At 46.1% G+C, this 20,059-nt stretch overlaps 1 pseudogene; it reads left to right on the plus strand.

Annotated features, from left to right (window-relative positions):
• The first annotated feature begins 1,329 nt into the window (after positions 1-1,329).
• On the plus strand, positions 1,330-11,415 carry LOC147962854 (uncharacterized; annotated as a pseudogene).
• Positions 11,416-20,059: the final 8,644 nt, after the last annotated feature.

The following is a 20,059-nucleotide window of genomic DNA, read 5'->3' on the forward strand; positions in this document are numbered from 1 at the left end:
CACTTATGCTATATTTTGGTGTGATGACAATGTGGTTAGTTGAACTAATATCGGTTGCTAAAGTGTATATCAGGATATTGGTTCTAAGTGCCCATGATGGATATGTGCGACCCCCCCCCCCCCATTTCAAAAAGGGCAAAGGCGTGGTCTTTCAACGCTTCGAATGTTTTAGTTTTGGTTTGCTTCGAGTCGTAGGAAAGACCGCACTATTAAGAGGGGTTTGTGTGGATAAATGTCGTGTGGGAATGCCATTGCCGAGCCTTACTCTCTTACCCTTCCCACTCCGACCAACTAAAAATACCTAGTGTGTGTGTTGTGGTACTCAAAAAGCTTGTAACAGAAACTTACTGGGTACCCGCACGGGGTACTGCGTAACTCTCTGGGTACCCCGTGCGCACGGGGTCTTTACTATGTAAACTCTCTGAGTACCCCGTGCACACGGGGTCTTTTGACCTCCATGCGCACGGGGTGGTGTGAAAGTCTCTGAGTACCCCGTGCGCACGGGGCTGACTTAGCCCGTGCGCACGGGGTCCAACGGGCAGAAATCCCCACCAGCCCATGAACACTATATAAAGGGCCTTCTTCCACCTCCAACCCTTAACCCTAATGTCTTGTTGAGCTCCACAATTGCTACACCCCATTTTGCTCAATACTCTCAATCCCTCCACCCAAACTTGTTGAAACTTTGGGGATTGGGAGAGCAAGACCCGATCTACAACTTGACAAAACCAAATTGCGTTCCCCGCAACATTTCTTCCCCATTGACTTGTTACTCTTGGAGTTTGGGCTCCTAGGCAGTTAGAGGTTCTTCCAGAAGCATCCTTGCTTGTGATGTGCTCCGGAGAAGTTTGTAAAGGTGTGGTGGTCGCCTTCAAGGCCAACCCCGAGTGTTTCGAGGCTCATCCGTTGGGGGTGACTCGAAGGAGAATACGGTGAGCCTTCGGTGGCGTTCCGCAAGCTTTGGCTCCGGCACCGCTCCAAACGGAGATTTGCTCTTCCCCAAGGAAGAGTGAACTTCGGGTTAAAATCCGCGTCCTCGTCTCACTTGTGGTTAATCCTTTCCCGCACCTTACTTTGTTGTTTTATGCTTGTTGGCTTGCTAAGTAGTTTGGTGCCTAGCATATTTATCTTGGAGCTTGCTTGTCATATAGGTTGCATTCACCTAGTTGCATATCTAGTGAACTCTTTTATCCGCTAAGCCTTAAAATCGAAAAGAAAGATTAAAATTTGTAGTCTCCTATTCACCCCCCCTCTAGTCGACCGTATCGATCCTTTCAATTGGTATCGGAGCCTTATGCTCTAATATAAGGTTTTACAACCTTAGAGGATATGGTCGATCTAGGGAATGAGGGAGGTGGCTTGCGGAGGATGGTCAAAACCAACCCCCCGCCGCGACCGAGACACTTGGTGCTCCTGTCGTTGCTCCCGCCACTCCTACTAACCCGAATGTCCCCTTGACCGCGGCCGATCTTCTTTCATTGTTTGCGGACCTCAAAGTCTCTATGTTGAAAGAGGTCCGGGCCTCGGTCAAGGAGGAAACTGATGCTCGCTTAAAGCCATCAACGTCCGCATCAAACTCGTTTAATCCAAATGAAGTTCATGATACGGATGACTCGAGGGAACCTCTTGCTTCTCCGGCTCGTACTCAAGTTCCCCAGTACAATGCCGTGGAACCCTTTTACTCTCCTCAACCCTTGCAACATCCCCGCATTAATCCTGTTGGGCCTCTGCCCCCTTTGAAAGCTAATGCATTTGCTAAGTGGAAGCTAGATATGGAGTCTCACATGCGCAGTGCTTCAACTCAATTGTGGTGGATTGTGGTCAATGGATTCAACCCCAAGGACCCAATGAATCTCACTCCAAGGGAAGCAGTTGACGATCAACTCAATGCTACCGCACACAACATGCTTCACAACGCTGTAACTGAAGACTATAGTGATTCCATTTCTCTTCTCAAAACCGCAAAGGAAATTTGGGATTGCCTTGAGGAGGCTCTTGAAGGAGATGAAGCAATTCGAAGATCTCGGTTGGCCTTGCTCAAAAAAGAAGTCAATCTCTTTGTGAGGAATGAGGGTGAGTCCGCAGAAGAGGTTTACCGAAGGTTGAGGTCCCTTGTGCTCAACTTGAGAACCTTTGGGTGCACTTGGGCAAATGATTATTTCATCAAGGACAAGTTCATAGATGCTATGGTTCTCATGGAACATACCATGGTCATGATGGTTCATCAACGTCCGGACTATCACAAGTTGACTTCGGCTCAAGTTGTTTCCACCTTCCCTACCCATGTTCTTTTGGAAACCAAGTCCAAGAAAACATTTGCAATAGCTCAAGCAACCAAGAACTCCAATCTTGCCTTGAAGGCCAAGAAAGTGATAAGCCAACCCTCAAGGGAGGAAGATGTGAGTGAAGAGATATATGAGGAGGATAATGACACCTCGTGCCCGGCAAATGATTTTGCAGAAGACTTGGCTCTCTTAGTCAAGAAGTACTCCGGAACCATGGCAAACAAAGGAAGAAATCTTCAAGGAAGATCTTTTGGACGAAGGAAATGCTACAATTGTGATAGCCCAAGACACTTTGTTCATGATTGTCCATATGAGAGACGTGAAGACAAGTCCGAGAAGCTTGTGCTTAAGAAGAAGAAGTTCACCAAGTTTGCAAAGAGGAAGGATGACAAGGCTCTTGTTCATGAAGAATACATGTCTAGAGATGAAGATGATGGTGATGATGACCAAGTGGGCACGGCCGCCTTTGCCATGCATGCCACTACCTCCTCCTCCACCACCGGCCTCTTCGTCTCTCCAAACGAGGACAAGCCGTTCACTCATCGGTGCCTCATGGCCAAAGAGGTAAAAACAAAGTCCAAATCCAAGAAACCCGACAACTACACTCCCAATGTCTCATGTGAGATAGTGGAGGATGAGTGTGAGGAGGGTGTGGATAATGATGAGGAATCCTTAATGGCTTTCATGAAAGCTCTTCATGGTGAAGCTCGTGCTCGTTTTGGCGATCTCCTTAAGTCACTTGCCGAACACGATGACTTTATTGAGAACGCTGAGAACCTCCTTATAGAGGAAAAAGAGAGAGTTGATCTCCTCGAGCACGAACTTAATGAAGAGAGTGTCATGAGAGCATCACTTGAGGAAGCCTTATCTGCTCATCAAATTGACTTTGTTAAAACCAAAGATGCTTTGCAACTTGCTCTTGAGAACAAAGATGCTCTTAACGTTAGAGTTGAAAAGCTTCTAGTTGACCATACAAAACTTGTTGAGGAGCATGAGTTCCTTGTGATTAGTTCCAAGGTTGTCAAAGGTGACCTCATTGCCCTCACCGAGTCTTATGCCCAACTAAAAGCTACAACCATTAAGGCTCTCACTTTCGTACCTCATATAGATTTAAATGATGATTCTTGTACGTCTAACTTTGCTCATGATTGCACCTCCCTTCAAGAGGAAAATAAGAAGTTGAAAGCCCAAATTGAGAAAGGGCTTGTATCATGCATCTAAGGGGAGAAAAACCTAAACAACCTCTTGAGCAACCAAAAGGAGTGTGTTGCCAAGGAGGGAGTTGGGTTTAATCCCGCATCTAAGAGTGGTAAGAAAAAGAAGAAGAACAACAAGAAGATCGGTCCAACTCCTTCCCCTCCCCAAAAGGTAGTGTTTGTGCAAGAAGGGCACAAGGATAAGGAGAAGGAAATGAAGGGTGTTGGGAATGGAAAGGTCATTAGGGACAAGGCCATTCCCAAGAATTTTGCCGGCAAGAACAATCCATCATATGTTCTCATGAGAGGAGATGATGGCTATACTTTTGCAAAATTTGTTGGAACTAACTATGATGATTATGATTGGACTATTTGGGTTCCCAAGACCCTTGTTGCTAACTCACCAGGACCCATTGCAAAATGGGTACCTATAACCAAAGCTTGATTATTGTAGTACTATGTCTCCGGTGGAACTCAATGGGTGATCGACAGTGGATGCACCAATCATATGACCGGAGAAAGGGAGATGCTTGTGGAGTTCGTTGATTCACTCAAGGCCTCTTCGAACATCTCCTTCGGTGATAATAGCAAGGCCAAGGTATTGGGATTGGGAAAGGTGGTAATCTCTAATGATTCATATCTTTCAAATGTCATGCTTGTCCAATCCCTTCACTACAATTTACTTTCAACTATTCAATTGGCTCGTGCCGGATATGATTCACATTTTGGTGAATACCATGTGACCGTCTTTAAGAGAAGCAATCTCAAAGTGGTCTTCGTTGGGCATGTTGAAGAGTGAAGACAACCTTTACGTGGTTGATTTCTCGAAAGAGAAAACTCATCTTGCAACATGCCTAATGGCCAAGGCCGACGTGGGGTGGCTATGGCACCGTAGGCTAGCCCACGTGGGCATGAGAAATTTACAATCTCTCTTAAAGGGGGAGCACATTCTTGGACTAACCAATGTGTCTTTTGCCAAAGATCGTCCTTGTAGTGCTTGCATTGTCGGAAAGCTTCATGAAAAATCTCATAAAGTGAAGACTATCATCACCACCTTGAGGCTCCAACATATGATAGTTTGGGAGGGAGGAGGTATTGCCTTGTCATTGTTGATGACTTCACAAGATATACTTGGGTGTTCTTTCTCAAGACTAAAGATGAAACTCAAGAAACCTTCATCAACTTTGCCAAAGAAGCTCAACGTCAACATAACTGTGAGATCAAGGCAATCCGAAGTGACAATGGCACCGATTTCAAAAACTATACAATGGATGAATTCTTGAGTGAAGAGGGGATAAAGCACCAATATGCCGCACCATATACTCCCCAACAAAATGGTGTTGCGGAGAGGAAGAATCAGACTCTTATTGAGATGGCTAGGACCATGCTCGATGAGTACAAATCACCATACAAGCTTTGGGCAGAAGCCATCAACACCGCGTGCCATGCTTCAAACCGGCTTTATCTTCGCAAGCTCAAGAACAAGACCCCCTATGAGCTCCTAATCGGGAGAAAGCCCAACGTCAAATACTTTCAGGTATTCGGTTGTAAGTGTTTCATTTTAAACAAAAAATCCCGGTTAGCTAAATTTGAGTCTAGAACTTATGAGGGCATATTTGTTGGATATGCATCAAACTCTCATGCTTACCGAGTTCTCAATAAATCCACCGGATGCATTGAGGAAACGGGAAATGTGGAGTTTGATGAAGATAACGGCTCCCGTATGGAGGTTCCTAGTGTTGTAGGTGATGAGGCTCCTTCACAAGCTATAAGGACAATGGGGATAGGCCACATTCTTCCACAAGAAACACCCCATGTCCAAGTAGAAGAAGGAGTAAGAGCCCCTCTTGAGGATTTTACACAAGGGAAGTCATCACTGACACCACTTGTACAAGATGCTTCGGGAAATTATGAACCTATCCAAGAACAAGATCAAGTCCCTCATATTCCCGAGCAAGATCAAGACCAAACTCTTCTGAATAATGAAGAACCAATCGTTGAGGCTCAAGATCAAGATCAAAGTCATGATCAAGATCAAGATCAACCCCAACCACAAGTGTCTTCATCATCATCACTTCCTACTGAGCAAGAACCTATGGTTGCAAAGAGAAGAGTGTCTCCAAGGCTAAAGCAATCTCAGGGGCAAGCTTCTTCATCAAGTCCAAAACCAAGTGAAGAAGAGCTTGACCGCAAAGAGCAAAAAGTGGCCGCCAAGCTAAAACATCTTCAACACCTCACTGAGAACATCTACGGAAGCATCAAAAAGGGGGTAACTACTCATAGACGTTTGGCAAACTTTTGTGAACATCACTCGTTTGTCTCTTTTGTTGAACCCCTTAAGGTGGAAGATGCACTTGATGATCCGGATTGGATAGATGCCATGCATGAAGAACTCAACAACTTCACACACAACAAAGTGTGGACCCTTGTAGAAAGACCCAAGGAATTTCATAATGTCATTGGAACAAAGTGGATTTTCAAGAACAAACAAGATGAATATGGACAAGTAATAAGGAACAAGGCAAGGTTAGTGGCACAAGGTTTCACCCAAGTTGAAGGTTTGGACTTTGGTGAAACTTTTGCCCCCGTTGCCCGTCTCGAATCCATTCGCATCTTGCTTGCTTATGCCTCTCATCATGATTTCAAATTATATCAAATGGATGTTAAGAGCACATTTCTTAATGGTCCTCTTAAGGAGTTGGTGTATGTCAAGCAACCTCCCGGTTTTGAAGACCCCGATCATCCCTCTCACGTTTATGAACTCCATAAGGCACTCTATGGACTCAAACAAGAACCTCGTGCTTGGTATGATCACCTTACGACGTTCCTAAGCGAGAAGGGGTTCCAGATTGGGGTAATAGATTCCACTCTCTTTACGAAGAGGGTAAAAGGAGAGTTGTTTGTCTGCCAAATATATGTTGATGATATTATCTTTGGGTCAACTAACCATGCTATTAACGTTGAGTTTGAGAATATTATGACTAAGGAATTTGCGATGAGCATGATGGGAGAGTTGAAGTTCTTTCTCGGTTTTCAAGTGAAGCAATTGAGAGGCGTAACCTTCATCAATCAATCTCGTTATATCCAAGACATGCTCAAGAGATTCAAAATGCAAGATGTCAAGCCAATGAAGACACCCATGGCCACAAATGGTCAACTTCATCTTGATCCAAATGGTAAAGAAGTGGATCAAAAGGTATATAGCTCTATGATCGGTTCCTTGCTTTACCTTTGTGCATCTAGGCCAGATATTATGTTGAGTGTGTGTATGTGTGCAATATTTCAATCCGCTCCTAAGGAGAGCCACTATTTTGCAGTGAAAAGGATCCTTCGATATTTGGTTCATACCCCAAACTTGGGCCTTTGGTCTCCCAAGGGATCATCATTTGAGTTAATGGGTTACTCGGATTCGGATTGGGCCGGAGACAAGGTTGATCGCAAGTCCACCTCCGGTTCATGTCAATTCCTAGGGAGGTCGTTGGTAAGTTGGTCTTCAAAGAAGCAAAATTGTATATCTCTCTCCACAGCCGAAGCCGAGTACATTGCTGCCGGAAGTTGTTGTGCCCAATTATTATGGATGAGGCAAACTTTGATGGATTATGGTGTCAAATGTGACAAAGTGCCTCTTTGGTGTGACAATGAAAGTGTGTAGGATCGGAAGTATGTCTAGAGGGGGGGTGATTAGACTACTTGACCAAATAAAAATCTAGCCTTTTCCCAATTTTAGTTCTTGGCAGATTTTAGCTATCTTTAGCACAAGTCAAGCAATCTCCACACAATTCAAGCAAGCATGCAAAAGAGTATATGAGCAGCGGAAAGTAAACCATGCAACTTGCAAGAATGTAAAGGGAAGGGTTTGGAGGATTCAAACGCAATTGGAGACACAGATGTTTTTGGCGTGGTTCCGATAGGTGGTGCTATCGTACATCCACATTGATGGAGACTTCAACCCACGGAGGATAACGGTTGCGCGAGTCCACGGAGGGCTCCACCCACAAAGGGTCCACGAAGAAGCAACCTTGTCTATTCCATCATGGCCGTCGCCCACGAAGGACTTGCCTCACTAGCGGTAGATCTTCACGAAGTAGGCGATCTCCTTGCCCTTACAAACTCCTTGGTTCAACTCCACAATCTTGTCGGAGGCTCCCAAGTGACACCTAGCCAATCTAGGAGACACCACTCTCCAAGAAGTAACAAATGGTGTGTTGATGATGAACTCCTTGCTCTTGTGCTTCAAATGATAGTCTCCCCAACACTCAACTCTCTCTCACAGGATTTGAATTTGGTGGAAAGAAGATTTGAGTGGAAAGCAACTTGGGGAAGGCTAGAGATCAAGATTCATATGGTAGAAATGGAATATCTTGAGCTCAACACAAGTGTAGGTGGTTCTCTCTCAAAAAATGTGTATTGGAAGTGTAGTCATGTTCTGATGGCTCTCTCCATGAATTAAGAGTGGGTGGAGGGGTATATATGGCCTCCACACAAAATCTAACCGTTACACACAATTTGCCAAACTCGGTGGGACCGAATGGTTAAACTCGGTCAGACCGATTCAGCAAACCTAGTGACCGTTAGGATTTTCGGCGGGACTGAAATGCAACTCGGTAGGACCGATATGGTTAGGGTTTGGGCATAACATAATCTCGGTGTGACCGATTACACAAACTCGGTGGGACCGATTTTGGTAATAAGCTAACCAGAGAGTTGGTCAGGTAAACTCAGTGGGACCGATTCGCTCATCTCGGTGAGACCGAAATGTTACAAAAGGGAAACAGAGAGTTTACATTGAAATCTCGGTGGGACCGATCGCTCACTTCAGTTAGAACGAAAAGTTACGAAGGGAAACAGAGAAATTGCAATCCCATCTCGGTGAGACCGAGATCCCTATCGGTGAAACCGAATTGCTAGGGTTTGTGGTAGTGGCTATGATATGTGAAACTCGGTGGCGCCGGATGGAAAGAATCGATGGGACCGAGTTTGACTTTTGGTTTAGGTCAAATGTGGATGTGGGAAGATAGTTGAGGGTTTTTGGAGCATATCACTAAGCACATGAAGCAAAAGGCTCATTGAGCAACACCTCATCCCTCCTTGATAGTATTGGCTTTTCCTATAGACTCAATGTGATCTTGGATCACTAAAATAGAAAATGTAGAGTCTTGATCTTGAAGCTTGAGCCAATCTTTTGTCCTTATAATTTTGAGGGATCCACTTTCCTCATCCATGCCATGCCATCCATTGAGCTTTTCCTGAAATATTAATCTTGGAATAATGTTAGCTCAATGAGCTATATGTTGTTAGGAATTACCAAAACCACCCAGGGATAGTTGCACTTTCAAAGTGCCATCAAGATCGCCGAGAATCCGGTTCAACATAGCAAGACCAAGCATATTGAGATTCGTCATCATTTCATTAGAGATCATGTGGCCAAGGGAAACATTGAGTTACTCCATGTCAACACCGAGAATCAACTAGCAGACATCTTCACCAAGCCCCTTGAAGAGGCAAGATTCCGCGAGTAAGGCATGAGCTAAATATCGTGGACATTAGTAACTTCGGATGAAATTCTTGCTCATACACACATGCTCATGTATTATCTTGCTTAGATGTAGGCACATGTCTAGGGGGAGCTAGCTCAACTCATGAGCTATCTTATCCTAGAAGTGCATAAAACAAACACAATCTTTCACATTAGCCACTTTAGGTGGTACTTGTGCTTCAAAGATGAGTATTGGTCTTGGGCCCAAGGTTCATATCTTCGTGGTGCCATACCAAGTAAACTCAAACATGGTGGCCTCGGCCACCGCCCTCTCTTGAGGGTTGTGTCCGTGTTTGTTTCGCGTGTGTGGTGTGTTGTTTTTCCTGTTTTTTCTCTCTTTTTCTTGGTGGGTTTTTCTCGCTTCTCTTTTGGTACAAGTGCTACACATATACCCTTCTCATAGTGATAGGACATTCCTCGCGGCGTATTCATAAATATAGACCGAGTGCTTTGTGAAGTAGGGGTAAGAGTATACACTCAGCACTATCTTCAAAAATCCACTCATGTCAAAGTTCCTGAATACCCCGTGCCCACGGGCCCTGTACCGTGCGCACGGGGCCCCCATGCCCACGGGCTCTGTACAGTGCACACGGGGCTCACTTAGCCCGTGCGCACGGGGTCAGCGGTGTCTGGCCCTAAAGAGGTGGGGCATGGGGGGGCTCGGGTTCATTCCCACCCATTCTCCCCCTCCACTCCACAGGAAACCTCCAGGGCCGTCGCCGTCGCCTCCGCTCACCGGAGCTCCTCCGGGCTTCATCGGGTTTCTTCCTCCGTGGATCTGCTTCAAGATGGGGTCCTCCTCCGGTTGGTCTTGTCCTCTTGACCTTTCTCCATTAGTTCCTATCTAGTTTATAGCTTTAGGGTTTCCTTGCTCCATAGATTCATTTTGCCTCAACTAATTGTTAGATAGAATTCGAATGCATAGATCCTTTGGTCCCTCTGCTGCACCCACTCCCGGATTTCGATCTGGAAGTGGCTGCCACTGGGAGACCCCCGTGTCCACGGGGTGTTTGACCCCCGTGCGCACGGGGCCCCGTGCCCACGGTCCTGTACCGTGCGCACGGGACCCTCGTGCCCACGGGGTCTAAACCCCCATGCGCACGGGCTATCGAGGAACTTTTTGCCTGCGATTCTGTCTAACTCCTTGCCATCCATCTTGCACTTGTACTCATTTGTGTTTCGTGCTTTGTGTTGTTGGGTGTTTGCGTGTGTTTCAGACTCCGCTGACAAGAGGTCTGAGCTTCGTCGCAAGGGTGCAAAAGGAGGATCAAAGGACTTCACCATCGCTCGTCGTCATCCATCTGAAGGCATGGGTCAGGGGTCTGGGTCAGGTCAGGGCCGTGTTCGCCGTGCAGCCTCAAAGCGGCCCGTTGTTGAGGCCTCCGATAATTCTGAGAAAGAATATGACTCACAAGATGATGTTTACTATGACAACCCCAATATTGATGATGAGATAGAAGAAGAAGATGATCGTGGTGAGGAAGATGAAGAAGAGGAAGAGGTGTCTAGTCCCGAGCAAGCCATTCCGGGCGGGCGTGACCTCCGGAACATGCCTCTTGTCAAGTGGACCAAGCCAGAGCTCTGGGCTGAGAGACAAAGCCATCCGTATGTTGCTGCCACTGGTATGGGAGTGGATCCTCGTTTCAAGAATGAGTTTCAGCAAAGGGTCTATCATGAGCTTCTTATGACCAAGTCAAAGAAGTTTGCTCCTCACAAGCAAGTCAACACTGAGGGTTTGCGCGACAATGATCATCTGTATCCTGGTGTGTACTCCGCTCTTGGCAGACTGGGTCTTATTCCGTTTGTCACCTTCAACCACCCCTATAACGAAGATCTAGTGATGCAGTTCTGTGCCACTCTGTACTTCTCCAATGATTCTGCTCGCACCCTCACATGGATGTCCGGAACACATCAGTGCTCAGCTCCTATGGCAAAGTTCTTCGAGATCATTCCCTACCCGTTCATGGATGAAGAGTCTGTTTCTGATGAGTTTGGCATTGTTCGAGAAAGTGGGCAGCGCACTAAGGATGAGATTGCCTTTGATTACAAACAAGAGAAGTCGTTTGTCACTGGGTCAATCACAGACCTCTTGCCCCTCTATGACACCATGCGCCATATCCTGAGGTATACCCTCACTCCAAAGGCTGGGGATTCCCATAACATTCGGAGCTCCATGCTTGATGTCTTTGTGTATCTTCATAAGAAGAAGAAAGTGGATGTTCTGGATTTCATGTACTACGAGCTGCGTCAGTGTGTACAAGAGAACAAGTCCTTGATCTATGCTCCATTCATACAGGTGTTGATTGAGTCCGTCTATCCTGCAAAGTACATTGCCAGCTTCAAGACCACTGTTCCCAAGCGCAACTCCAATTGGACCCCCGCTGCTCCTGCTCCTTAGCTGCCTATCAAGAAGGGGCACAACCCTAGGCCCGAGGATCGTGCTACTTACACTCCAGGCATGTCCTCTACTGCACGGATCCCTTGTGGTAAGGCCAAGTCTGTTGGTTCTGAGGCCATCTTTGCCAAGGGAGAGAAGAAGTCTCTGTTCAAGACCTTGGGCAACATGTTCAAGATGTGTCAGTCGATTCAGCGCCGTCAGATCAAGGAAATCAACAAGGAGAAGCGTGTTCGGTGTGAGCAGAAGGCTGCAAGGGCTGCTGCTGGTGAGGAGGTCGGTCCAGGTTTAGAGGACATCGACAGTGAGGCCACTGCTCGGTCTTTCCCGATGGTCGGGTGGTGTTTTGATGATGATGATGATGCCTCGAGTGCTCCTCCTCTTGTCTAGTGGGTCTGGGTGTCGCCATTTGTCTCCCTTTTGTTGTCTTGATGACAAAGGGGGAGAAGTGGTGTGTTCGTGAGTGGTGTGTTCGTGCTTTATTTGCGTTGTGTGCGTTGAGATCTCAAGCCTCGTGTCTCTCGCTGTTGGTTGGTTTTAGTTGGCTTGAGATACTCTTATTTACTTTCCGTCTGTGTGGTTGTGAGACTCTAGCTTTTTCATTGAACCTTGCAATTATCTTCTTATGCTTATTGGGTCTCACATTATTTGCTCACCACACTTTGTCATGAGATCTAGGCACCGTTATAGGTTTATTATGATGAATCTCATCACTTAACTATAATGATCTTGGTCGAGCCTCCTATGTGTGTACTAGATGCATTCTTGTTTTTGGGCACACATATAGGGGGAGCTATCATGATCATTATATGTTCCATGGCTGTCTATCTGTTTATCCTCTATGCCATGCTCTAACCACGTTGTCATCAATGCACCAAAAAGGGGGAGATTGAAAGTGCTAATGTCACTTATGCTATATTTTGGTGTGATGACAATGTGGTTAGTTGAACTAATATCGGTTGCTAAAGTGTATCTCAGGATATTGGTTCTAAGTGCCCACGACGGAGATGTGCGACCCCCCCATTTCAAAAAGGGCAAAGGCGTGGTCTTTCGACGATTCAAAGGTTTTAGTTTTGGTTTGCTTCGAGTCGTAGGAAAGACCGCACTATTAAGAGGGGTTTGTGTGGATAAATGTCGTGTGGGAATGCCATTGCCGAGCCTTACTCTCTTACCCTTCCCACTCCGACCACCTAAAAATACCTAGTGTGTGTGCTGTGGTACTCAGAAAGCTTGTAACAGAAAGTTATTGGGTTTTGACCCCCGTGCGCACGAGGTACTGCGTAACTCTCTGGGTACCCCGTGCGCACGGGGTCTTTTGACCCCCGTGCGCACGGGGTACTGTGTAAACTCTCTGAGTACCCCGTGCGCACGGGGTCTTTCGACCCCTGTGCGCATGGGGTGGTGTGAAAGTCTCTGAGTAACCCATGCGGACGGGGCTGACTTAGCCCGTGCGCACGGGGTCCAACGGGTAGAAATCCCCACCAGCCCATGAACACTATATAAAGGGCCTTCGTCCACCTCCAACCCTTAACCCTAATGTCTTGTTGAGCTCCACCATTGCTACACCCCATTTTTCTCAATACTCTCAATCCCTCCACCCAAAATTGTTGAAACTTTGGGGACTGGGAGAGCAAGACCCGATCTACAACTTGACCAAACCAAATCGCGTTCCCCGCAACATTTCTTCCCCATTGACTTGTTACTCTTGGAGCTTGGGCTCCTAGGCGGTTAGAGGTTCTACCGGAAGCTTCCTTGCTTGTGGTGTGCTCCGGAGAAGTTTGTAAAGGTGTGGTGGTCACCTTCAAGACCAACCCTGAGTGTTTCGAGGCTCATCCGTTGGGGGTGACTCGAAGGAGAATACGGTGAGCCTTCAGTGGCGTTCCGCAAGATTTGGCTCCGACACCTCTCCAAACGGAGATTAGCTCTTCCCCAAGGAAGAGTGAACTTCGGGTTAAAATCTGCGTCCTCATCTCACTTGTGGTTAATCCTTTCCCGCACCTTACTTTGTTGCTGTATGCTTGTTGGCTTGCTAAGTAGTTTGGTGCCTAGCATATTTATCTTGGAGCTTGCTTGTCATATAGGTTGCATTCACCTAGTTGCATATCTAGTGAACTCTTTTATCTGCTAAGCCTTAAAATCGACAAGAAAGATTAAAATTTGTAGTCTCCTATTCACCCCCCCTCTAGTTGACCGTATCGATCCTTTCAATAAGCCTTGCAAGCAATGGAACTAATGAGTTAGTTGCGGGATGATGCATTACGGAACGAGTAAAGAGACTTGCCGGTAACGATATTGAACTAGGTATTGAGATACCGACGATCGAATCTCGGGCAAGTAACATACCGATGACAAAGGGAACAACGTATGTTGTTATGCGATTTGACCGATAAAGATCTTCGTAGAATATGTAGGAGCCAATATGAGCATCCAGGTTCCGCTATTGGTTATTGACCGGAGACGTGTCTCGGTCATGTCTACATAGTTCCCGAACCCGTAGGGTCCGCACGCTTAACGTTCGGTGATGATCGGTATTATGAGTTTATGTGTTTTGATATACCGAAGGTAGTTCGGAGTCACGGATATGATCACGGGCATGACGAGGAGTCTCGAAATGGTCGAGACATAAAGATCGATATATTGGAAGCCTATATTTGTGAAGGAAATATGCCCTAGAGGCAATAATAAAGTTATTATTTATTTCCTTATATCATGATAAATGTTTATTATGCATGCTAGAACTGTATTAATCGGAAACATAATACATGTGTGAATACATAGACAAACGTAGTGTCACTAGTATGCCTCTACTTGACTAGCTCATTGATCAAAGATGGTTAAGTTTCCTGACCATAGACATGAGTTGTAATTTGATCAATGGGATCACATCATTAGGGGAACGATGTGATTGACTTGACCCATTCCGTTAGCTTAGCACTTGATCATTTGTTTACTGCTATTGCTTTCATCATGACTTATACATGTTCTTATGACTATGAGATTATGCAACTCCCGAATACCGGAGGAACACTTTGTGTGCTACCAAACGTCACAACGTAACTGGGTGATTATAAAGGTGCTCTACAGGTGTCTCCGATGGTACTCGTTGAGTTGGCATAGATCAAGATTAGGATTTGTCACTCCGATTGTCGGAGAGGTATCTCTGGGCCCTCTCGGTAATACACATCACTATAAGCCTTGCAAGCATGATAACTAATGAGTTAGTTACGGGATGATGTATTACGGAACGAGTAAAGAGACTTGCCAGTAACAAGATTGAACTAGGTATTGGAATACCGACGATCGAATCTCGGGCAAGTAACATATCGATGGCAAAGAGAACAACGTATAGAGTTGTGCGGTTTGACTGATAAAGATCTTGGTAGAATATGTAGGAACCAATATGAGCATCCAGGTTCCGCTATTGGTTATTGACCGGAGACGTGTCTCGGTCATGTCTACATAGTTCTCGAACCCGTAGGATCCGCACGCTTAAAGTTCTGTGATGATCGGTTTTATGAGTTTGTACGTTTTGATGTACCGAAGATAGTTCGGATGCCTGGATGTGATCACGGACATGACGAGGAGTCTCGAAATGGTCGAGACATGAAGATTGATATGTTGGACGACTATATTCGGACACCAGAATGGTTCCGGGGGTCATCGGATATATACCGGAGTACCGGGGGGTTACGGGAACCCCCCTCAGAGGTTATTGGGCCTCATGGGCCCAATTGGTGGAAGAGGAGAGGCGGCCAAGGGGCAGCTGCGCGCCCCTCCCCCCAAGTCCGAATTGGACAAGGAGGGGGGGACGCCCCCCTTTCCTTTCCCCTCTCTCTCCTTCCCTCCCCTCTCCTAATCCAACAAGGAAAAGGGAGAGAGTCCTACTCCCAGCGGGAGTAGGACTCTTCCTGGCGCGTCCTTGTTGGCCGGCCGCCTCTCCCCGCTTGCTCCTTTATATACGGGAGCAGGGGGGCACCTCTAGACACACAAGTTGATCATTGAGATCTCTCCAGCCGTGTGCGGTGCCCCCCTCCACCATAATCCACCTCGGTCATACTGTAGCAGTGTTTAGGCGAAGCCCTGCTGTGGTAGCTTCATCAACATCGTCACCACGCCGTCGTGCTGACGAAACTCTTCCCCGAGCTCTACTGGATCGTGAGTTCGCGGGACGTCACCGAGCTGAACGTGTGCTGAACGCGGAGGTGCCGTACGTTCGGTACTGAGGATCGGTCGATCGTGAAGACATACGACTACATCAAACGCGTTGTCATAATGCTTCCGCTTAACGGTCTACGAGGGTACGTGGGCGACACTCTCCCCTCTCATTGCTATGCATCACCATGATCTTGTGTGTGCGTAGGAAAACTTTAAAATTACTACATTCCCCAACAGTGGTATCAGAGCCTGGTTTTATGCGTTGATGTTATGTGCACGAGTAAAACACAAGTGAGTTGTGGGCGATACAAGTCATACTGCTTAGCAGCATGTCATACTTTGGTTCGGCGGTATTGTTGGATGAAGCGTCCCGGACCGACATTACGCGTACGCTTACGCGAGACTGGTTCTACCGACGTGTTTTGCACACAGGTGGCTGGCGGCTGTCAGTTTCTCCAACTTTAGTTGAACCGAGTGTGGCTACGCCCGGTCCTTAAGAAGGTTAAAACAACACCAACTTGACGAACTATCATTGTGGTTTTGATGCGTAGGTAAGAACGGTTCTTGCTCAGCCCGTAGTAGCCACGTAAAACTTACAACAACAAAGTAGAGGACGTCTAACTTGTTTTTGCAGGGCATGTTGTGATGTGATATGGTCAAGACATGATGCTATATTTATTGTATGAGATGATCATGTTTTGTAACGGAGTTATCGGCAACTGGCAGGAGCCATATGGTTGTCGTTTTATTGTATGCAATGCAATCGCCCTGTAATTGCTTTACTTTATCACTAAGCGGTAGCAATAGTCGTAGAAGCTATAGTTGGCGAGACGACAACGATGCTACGATGGAGATCAAAGTGTCGCGCTGGTGACGATGGTGATCATGATGTTGCTTCGGAGATGGAGATCACAAGCACAAGATGATGATGGCCATATCATATCACTTATATTGATTGCATGTGATGTTTATCCTTTATGCATCTTATTCTGCTTTGTTTGACGGTAGCATTATAAGATGATCTCTTGATACGTCTCCAACGTATCTATAATTTTTGATTGCTCCATGCTATATTATCTACTGTTTTGGGCAATATTGGGCTTTATTATCCACTTTTATATTATTTTTGGGACTAACCTATTAACCGGAGGCCCATCCTAGATTTGCTGTTTTTTTGCCTATTTCAGTGTTTCGAAGAAATGGAATATCAAACGGAGTCGAAACGGAACGAAACCAACTAGAGAAGTTATTTTTGGAAGGAAAGCTACCAGATGGACTTGGACCCCACATCAGGAGACAAGGGAGGTGCTCACGAGGGTGGGGGGCGCGCCCCCTGCTTCGTGGGGTTCCCGAAGCTCCACTGACGTACTTCTTTCACCCATATATACCTACGCACCCTAAAACTTCCAGAACGGAGATTAGATCTGGAGTTCCGTCGCCGCAAGCCTCTGTAGCCACCAAAAACCAATCGGGACCCTGTTCCGGCACCCTGCCGGAGGGGGGGAACCCTCACCGGTGGCCATCTTCATCATCCCGACGGTCTCCCATGACGAGGAGGGAGTAGTTCACCCTCGGGGCTGAGGGTATGTACTAGTAGCTATGTGTTTGATCTCTCTCTCCCTCTCTCCCTCTCTCTCGTGTTCTTGATTTGGCACGACCTTGATGTATCGCGAGCTTTGCTATTATAGTTGGATCTTATGTTTCTTCTCCCCCTCTACTCTCTTGTAATGGATTGAGTTTTCCCTTTGAGTAATCTTATCGGATTGAGTCTTTAAAGATTTGAGAACACTTGATGTATGTCTTGCCGTGCGTATCTGTGGTGATAATGGGATATCACGTGATTCACTTGATGTATGTTTTGGTGATCAACTTGCGGGTTCCTCCCATGAACCTATGCATAGGGTTTGGCACATGTTTTCGTAGTGATTCTCTGGTAGAAACTTTGGGGCACTCTTTGAGGTTCTATGTGTTGGTTGAATAGATGAACCTGAGATTGTGTGATGCATATCATATAATCATACCCACGGATACTTGAGGTGACATTGGAGTATCTAGGTGACATTAGGGTTTTGGTTGATTTGTGTCTTAAGGTGTTATTCTAGTACGAACTCTAGGGCTGTTTGTGACACTTATAGGAATAGCCCAACAGATTGATTGGAAAGAATAACTTTGAGGTGGTTTCGTACCCTGCCATAATCTCTTCGTTTGTTTTCCGCTATTAGTGACTTTGGAGTGACTCTTTGTTGCATGTTGAGGGATAGTTATATGATCCAATTATGTTATTATTGTTGAGAGAACTTGCACTAGTGAAAGTATAAACCCTAGGACTTGTTTCCTATCATTGCAATACCGTTTACACTCACGTTTACCATTAGTTACCTTGCTGTTCTTATATTTTCAGTTTACAAAAACCTATATCTACCATCCATATTGCACTTGCATCACCATCTCTTCGCCGAACTAGTGCACCTATACAATTTACCATTGTATTGGGTGTGTTGGGGACACAAGAGACTCTTTGTTATTTGGTTGCAGGGTTGTTTGAGAGAGACCATCTTTATCCTATGCCTCCCACGGATTGATAAACCTTAGGTCATCCACTTGAGGGAAATTTGCTACTGTCCTACAAACCTCTGCACTTGGAGGCCCAACAACGTCTACAAGGAGAAGGTTGCGTAGTAGACATCAAGCTCTTTTCTGGCGCCGTTGCCGGGGAGGCTAGTGCTTGAAGGTATATCTTTAGATCTTGCAATTGAATCTTTTTGTTTCTTGTTTTAGCACTAGTTTAGTCTATAAGAGAAAACTACCAAAAAATGGAATTGAGTTTGTCTCATACGCTTCATCTTTTTAATATCTTTCGTGAGTATGATGGAAAGGAAAATTTAAGAAGAATACATTAAAATGTTTGGCATTAAATCTTTTGGCCTTCGACTTCCGCAGACTGCCTAATACTTGGCCATGATTAGAGCTCACGGACTAGTCCTAATACTTGGCCATGATTTTTCCGTGAGCGCAACAACATCAATGATCAATCCAATCTTCTTGGGAGCTTGTGCCTGTACGAGGCGATGTATACTCGCCCTGGCAGATTATGTTTCTTTTTTTTCTTTCAGACGAACTTGACGCGGAGGTCGCGTGCACCATGTAATCTGCTTTACTAGTACGTAGTACTAGTTGAAGTACTACGTGATGTTTCCTTGGATTTGACCCGGTCTGCATGTAGTGAACCATGGATGATTCCTTTTGAGAGAGCCTTCTGATCTGTCATGTTCCAGTAGTAGCATCAATTTAGGTCTCGTGTACTTGTCCGTAGATGGTAAGACGTGGCTGTATTTCCTTGACTGACCACGCACGGCTGCAGCGAATTTTGCCTCTGATCCGGAAAACGAGACACATTTGTTGGATTTCTGCAACGGTGTCCACGGAATCTTTCTGTCGGTCTCGGCGACTTTGTAGAACTCTACAGCGGAAGTCGATCCAGACAGATAACTTCTTCGCATTGGTGATTTGACTGGCTTGGTGGATCGCTAGATGCCGCGCACAACAGTCGCCCCAAAAATTTGATCACGTCCCTCTGATTGCTCAATGACGCGAGGACTAAATTCCTGTTGGCCTCTTGCATATTGGCAGATTGCCCGACGACGGCGACAGACAAGTTGTAACCCTAATTCTTGAACCTTAAATCTCATAGATCTAAAATCTTAACTGATCCAGTTGAAGTTGATGCAAACCCTTCCAAACCGGCTCATCCGGAAAATTGCAAACTTCTCGATCCCTGAAAAGATCCCTCCAAGAACTCAACACCATCGTGCGCGAGCCCCACGGTGGGCGCCAACTGTCGTGGTTTTGTCACAGCAGATGTCCTAGTGTGAGGACAGCGCATCTATGTAGTAGCTTGAGAGGGGTTGATCGGAATCGAGAGACGCAACACAAGGCAAGGGTTTAGACAGCTTCGGGCCCCGAGAAACATCATCCGGTAATAACCCTACATGCTGTTTGTGGCTAAATCTCATTATGCTCTTCAGGGAGACGCCGCATAAGCCGGCTCCCCTTTATTGTGTCTAGCCCTGGAGATTATTTCCTCTTGCCCGTCCCTCTTTGGGGAGCCCTACCCCTCCTTATATATGTTGAAGGGGCGGGTTACATGACTAGTCCTAGTAGGATTAGGATTACTCTATTACAAGTGGAGTCCTAATCTTGCTTCCTTTATAAGGGAATATTCCTTATGCCTTTCCTTGTAAACCGGCCCACCATAGTATGAACCGGCCTTCTGGGCCTTGGGCCTTGTCATTCGTCTGTCCCGCCCGCCGGGTTACCAGTGAGTCACCAAGTCCGGTCGGGTTATACTTCGTGCCGGGTTACGCCGCGGGGTATATCCCCGATAGATACCAAAATCATCGCACTATATAATAACAAGGAATAACAAAAGTAAGAAAATTAGACAAGTATCTATCTAAAGTAAGAATTTTTTTCTTTCAGAAAGAAGATAAGA

This window comes from Triticum urartu, chromosome 7A (genome assembly GCF_056163025.1).
Source record: "Triticum urartu cultivar PI428250 chromosome 7A, HENAU_Tu73, whole genome shotgun sequence".
NCBI classification, from domain to species: Eukaryota; Viridiplantae; Streptophyta; class Magnoliopsida; order Poales; family Poaceae; genus Triticum; species Triticum urartu.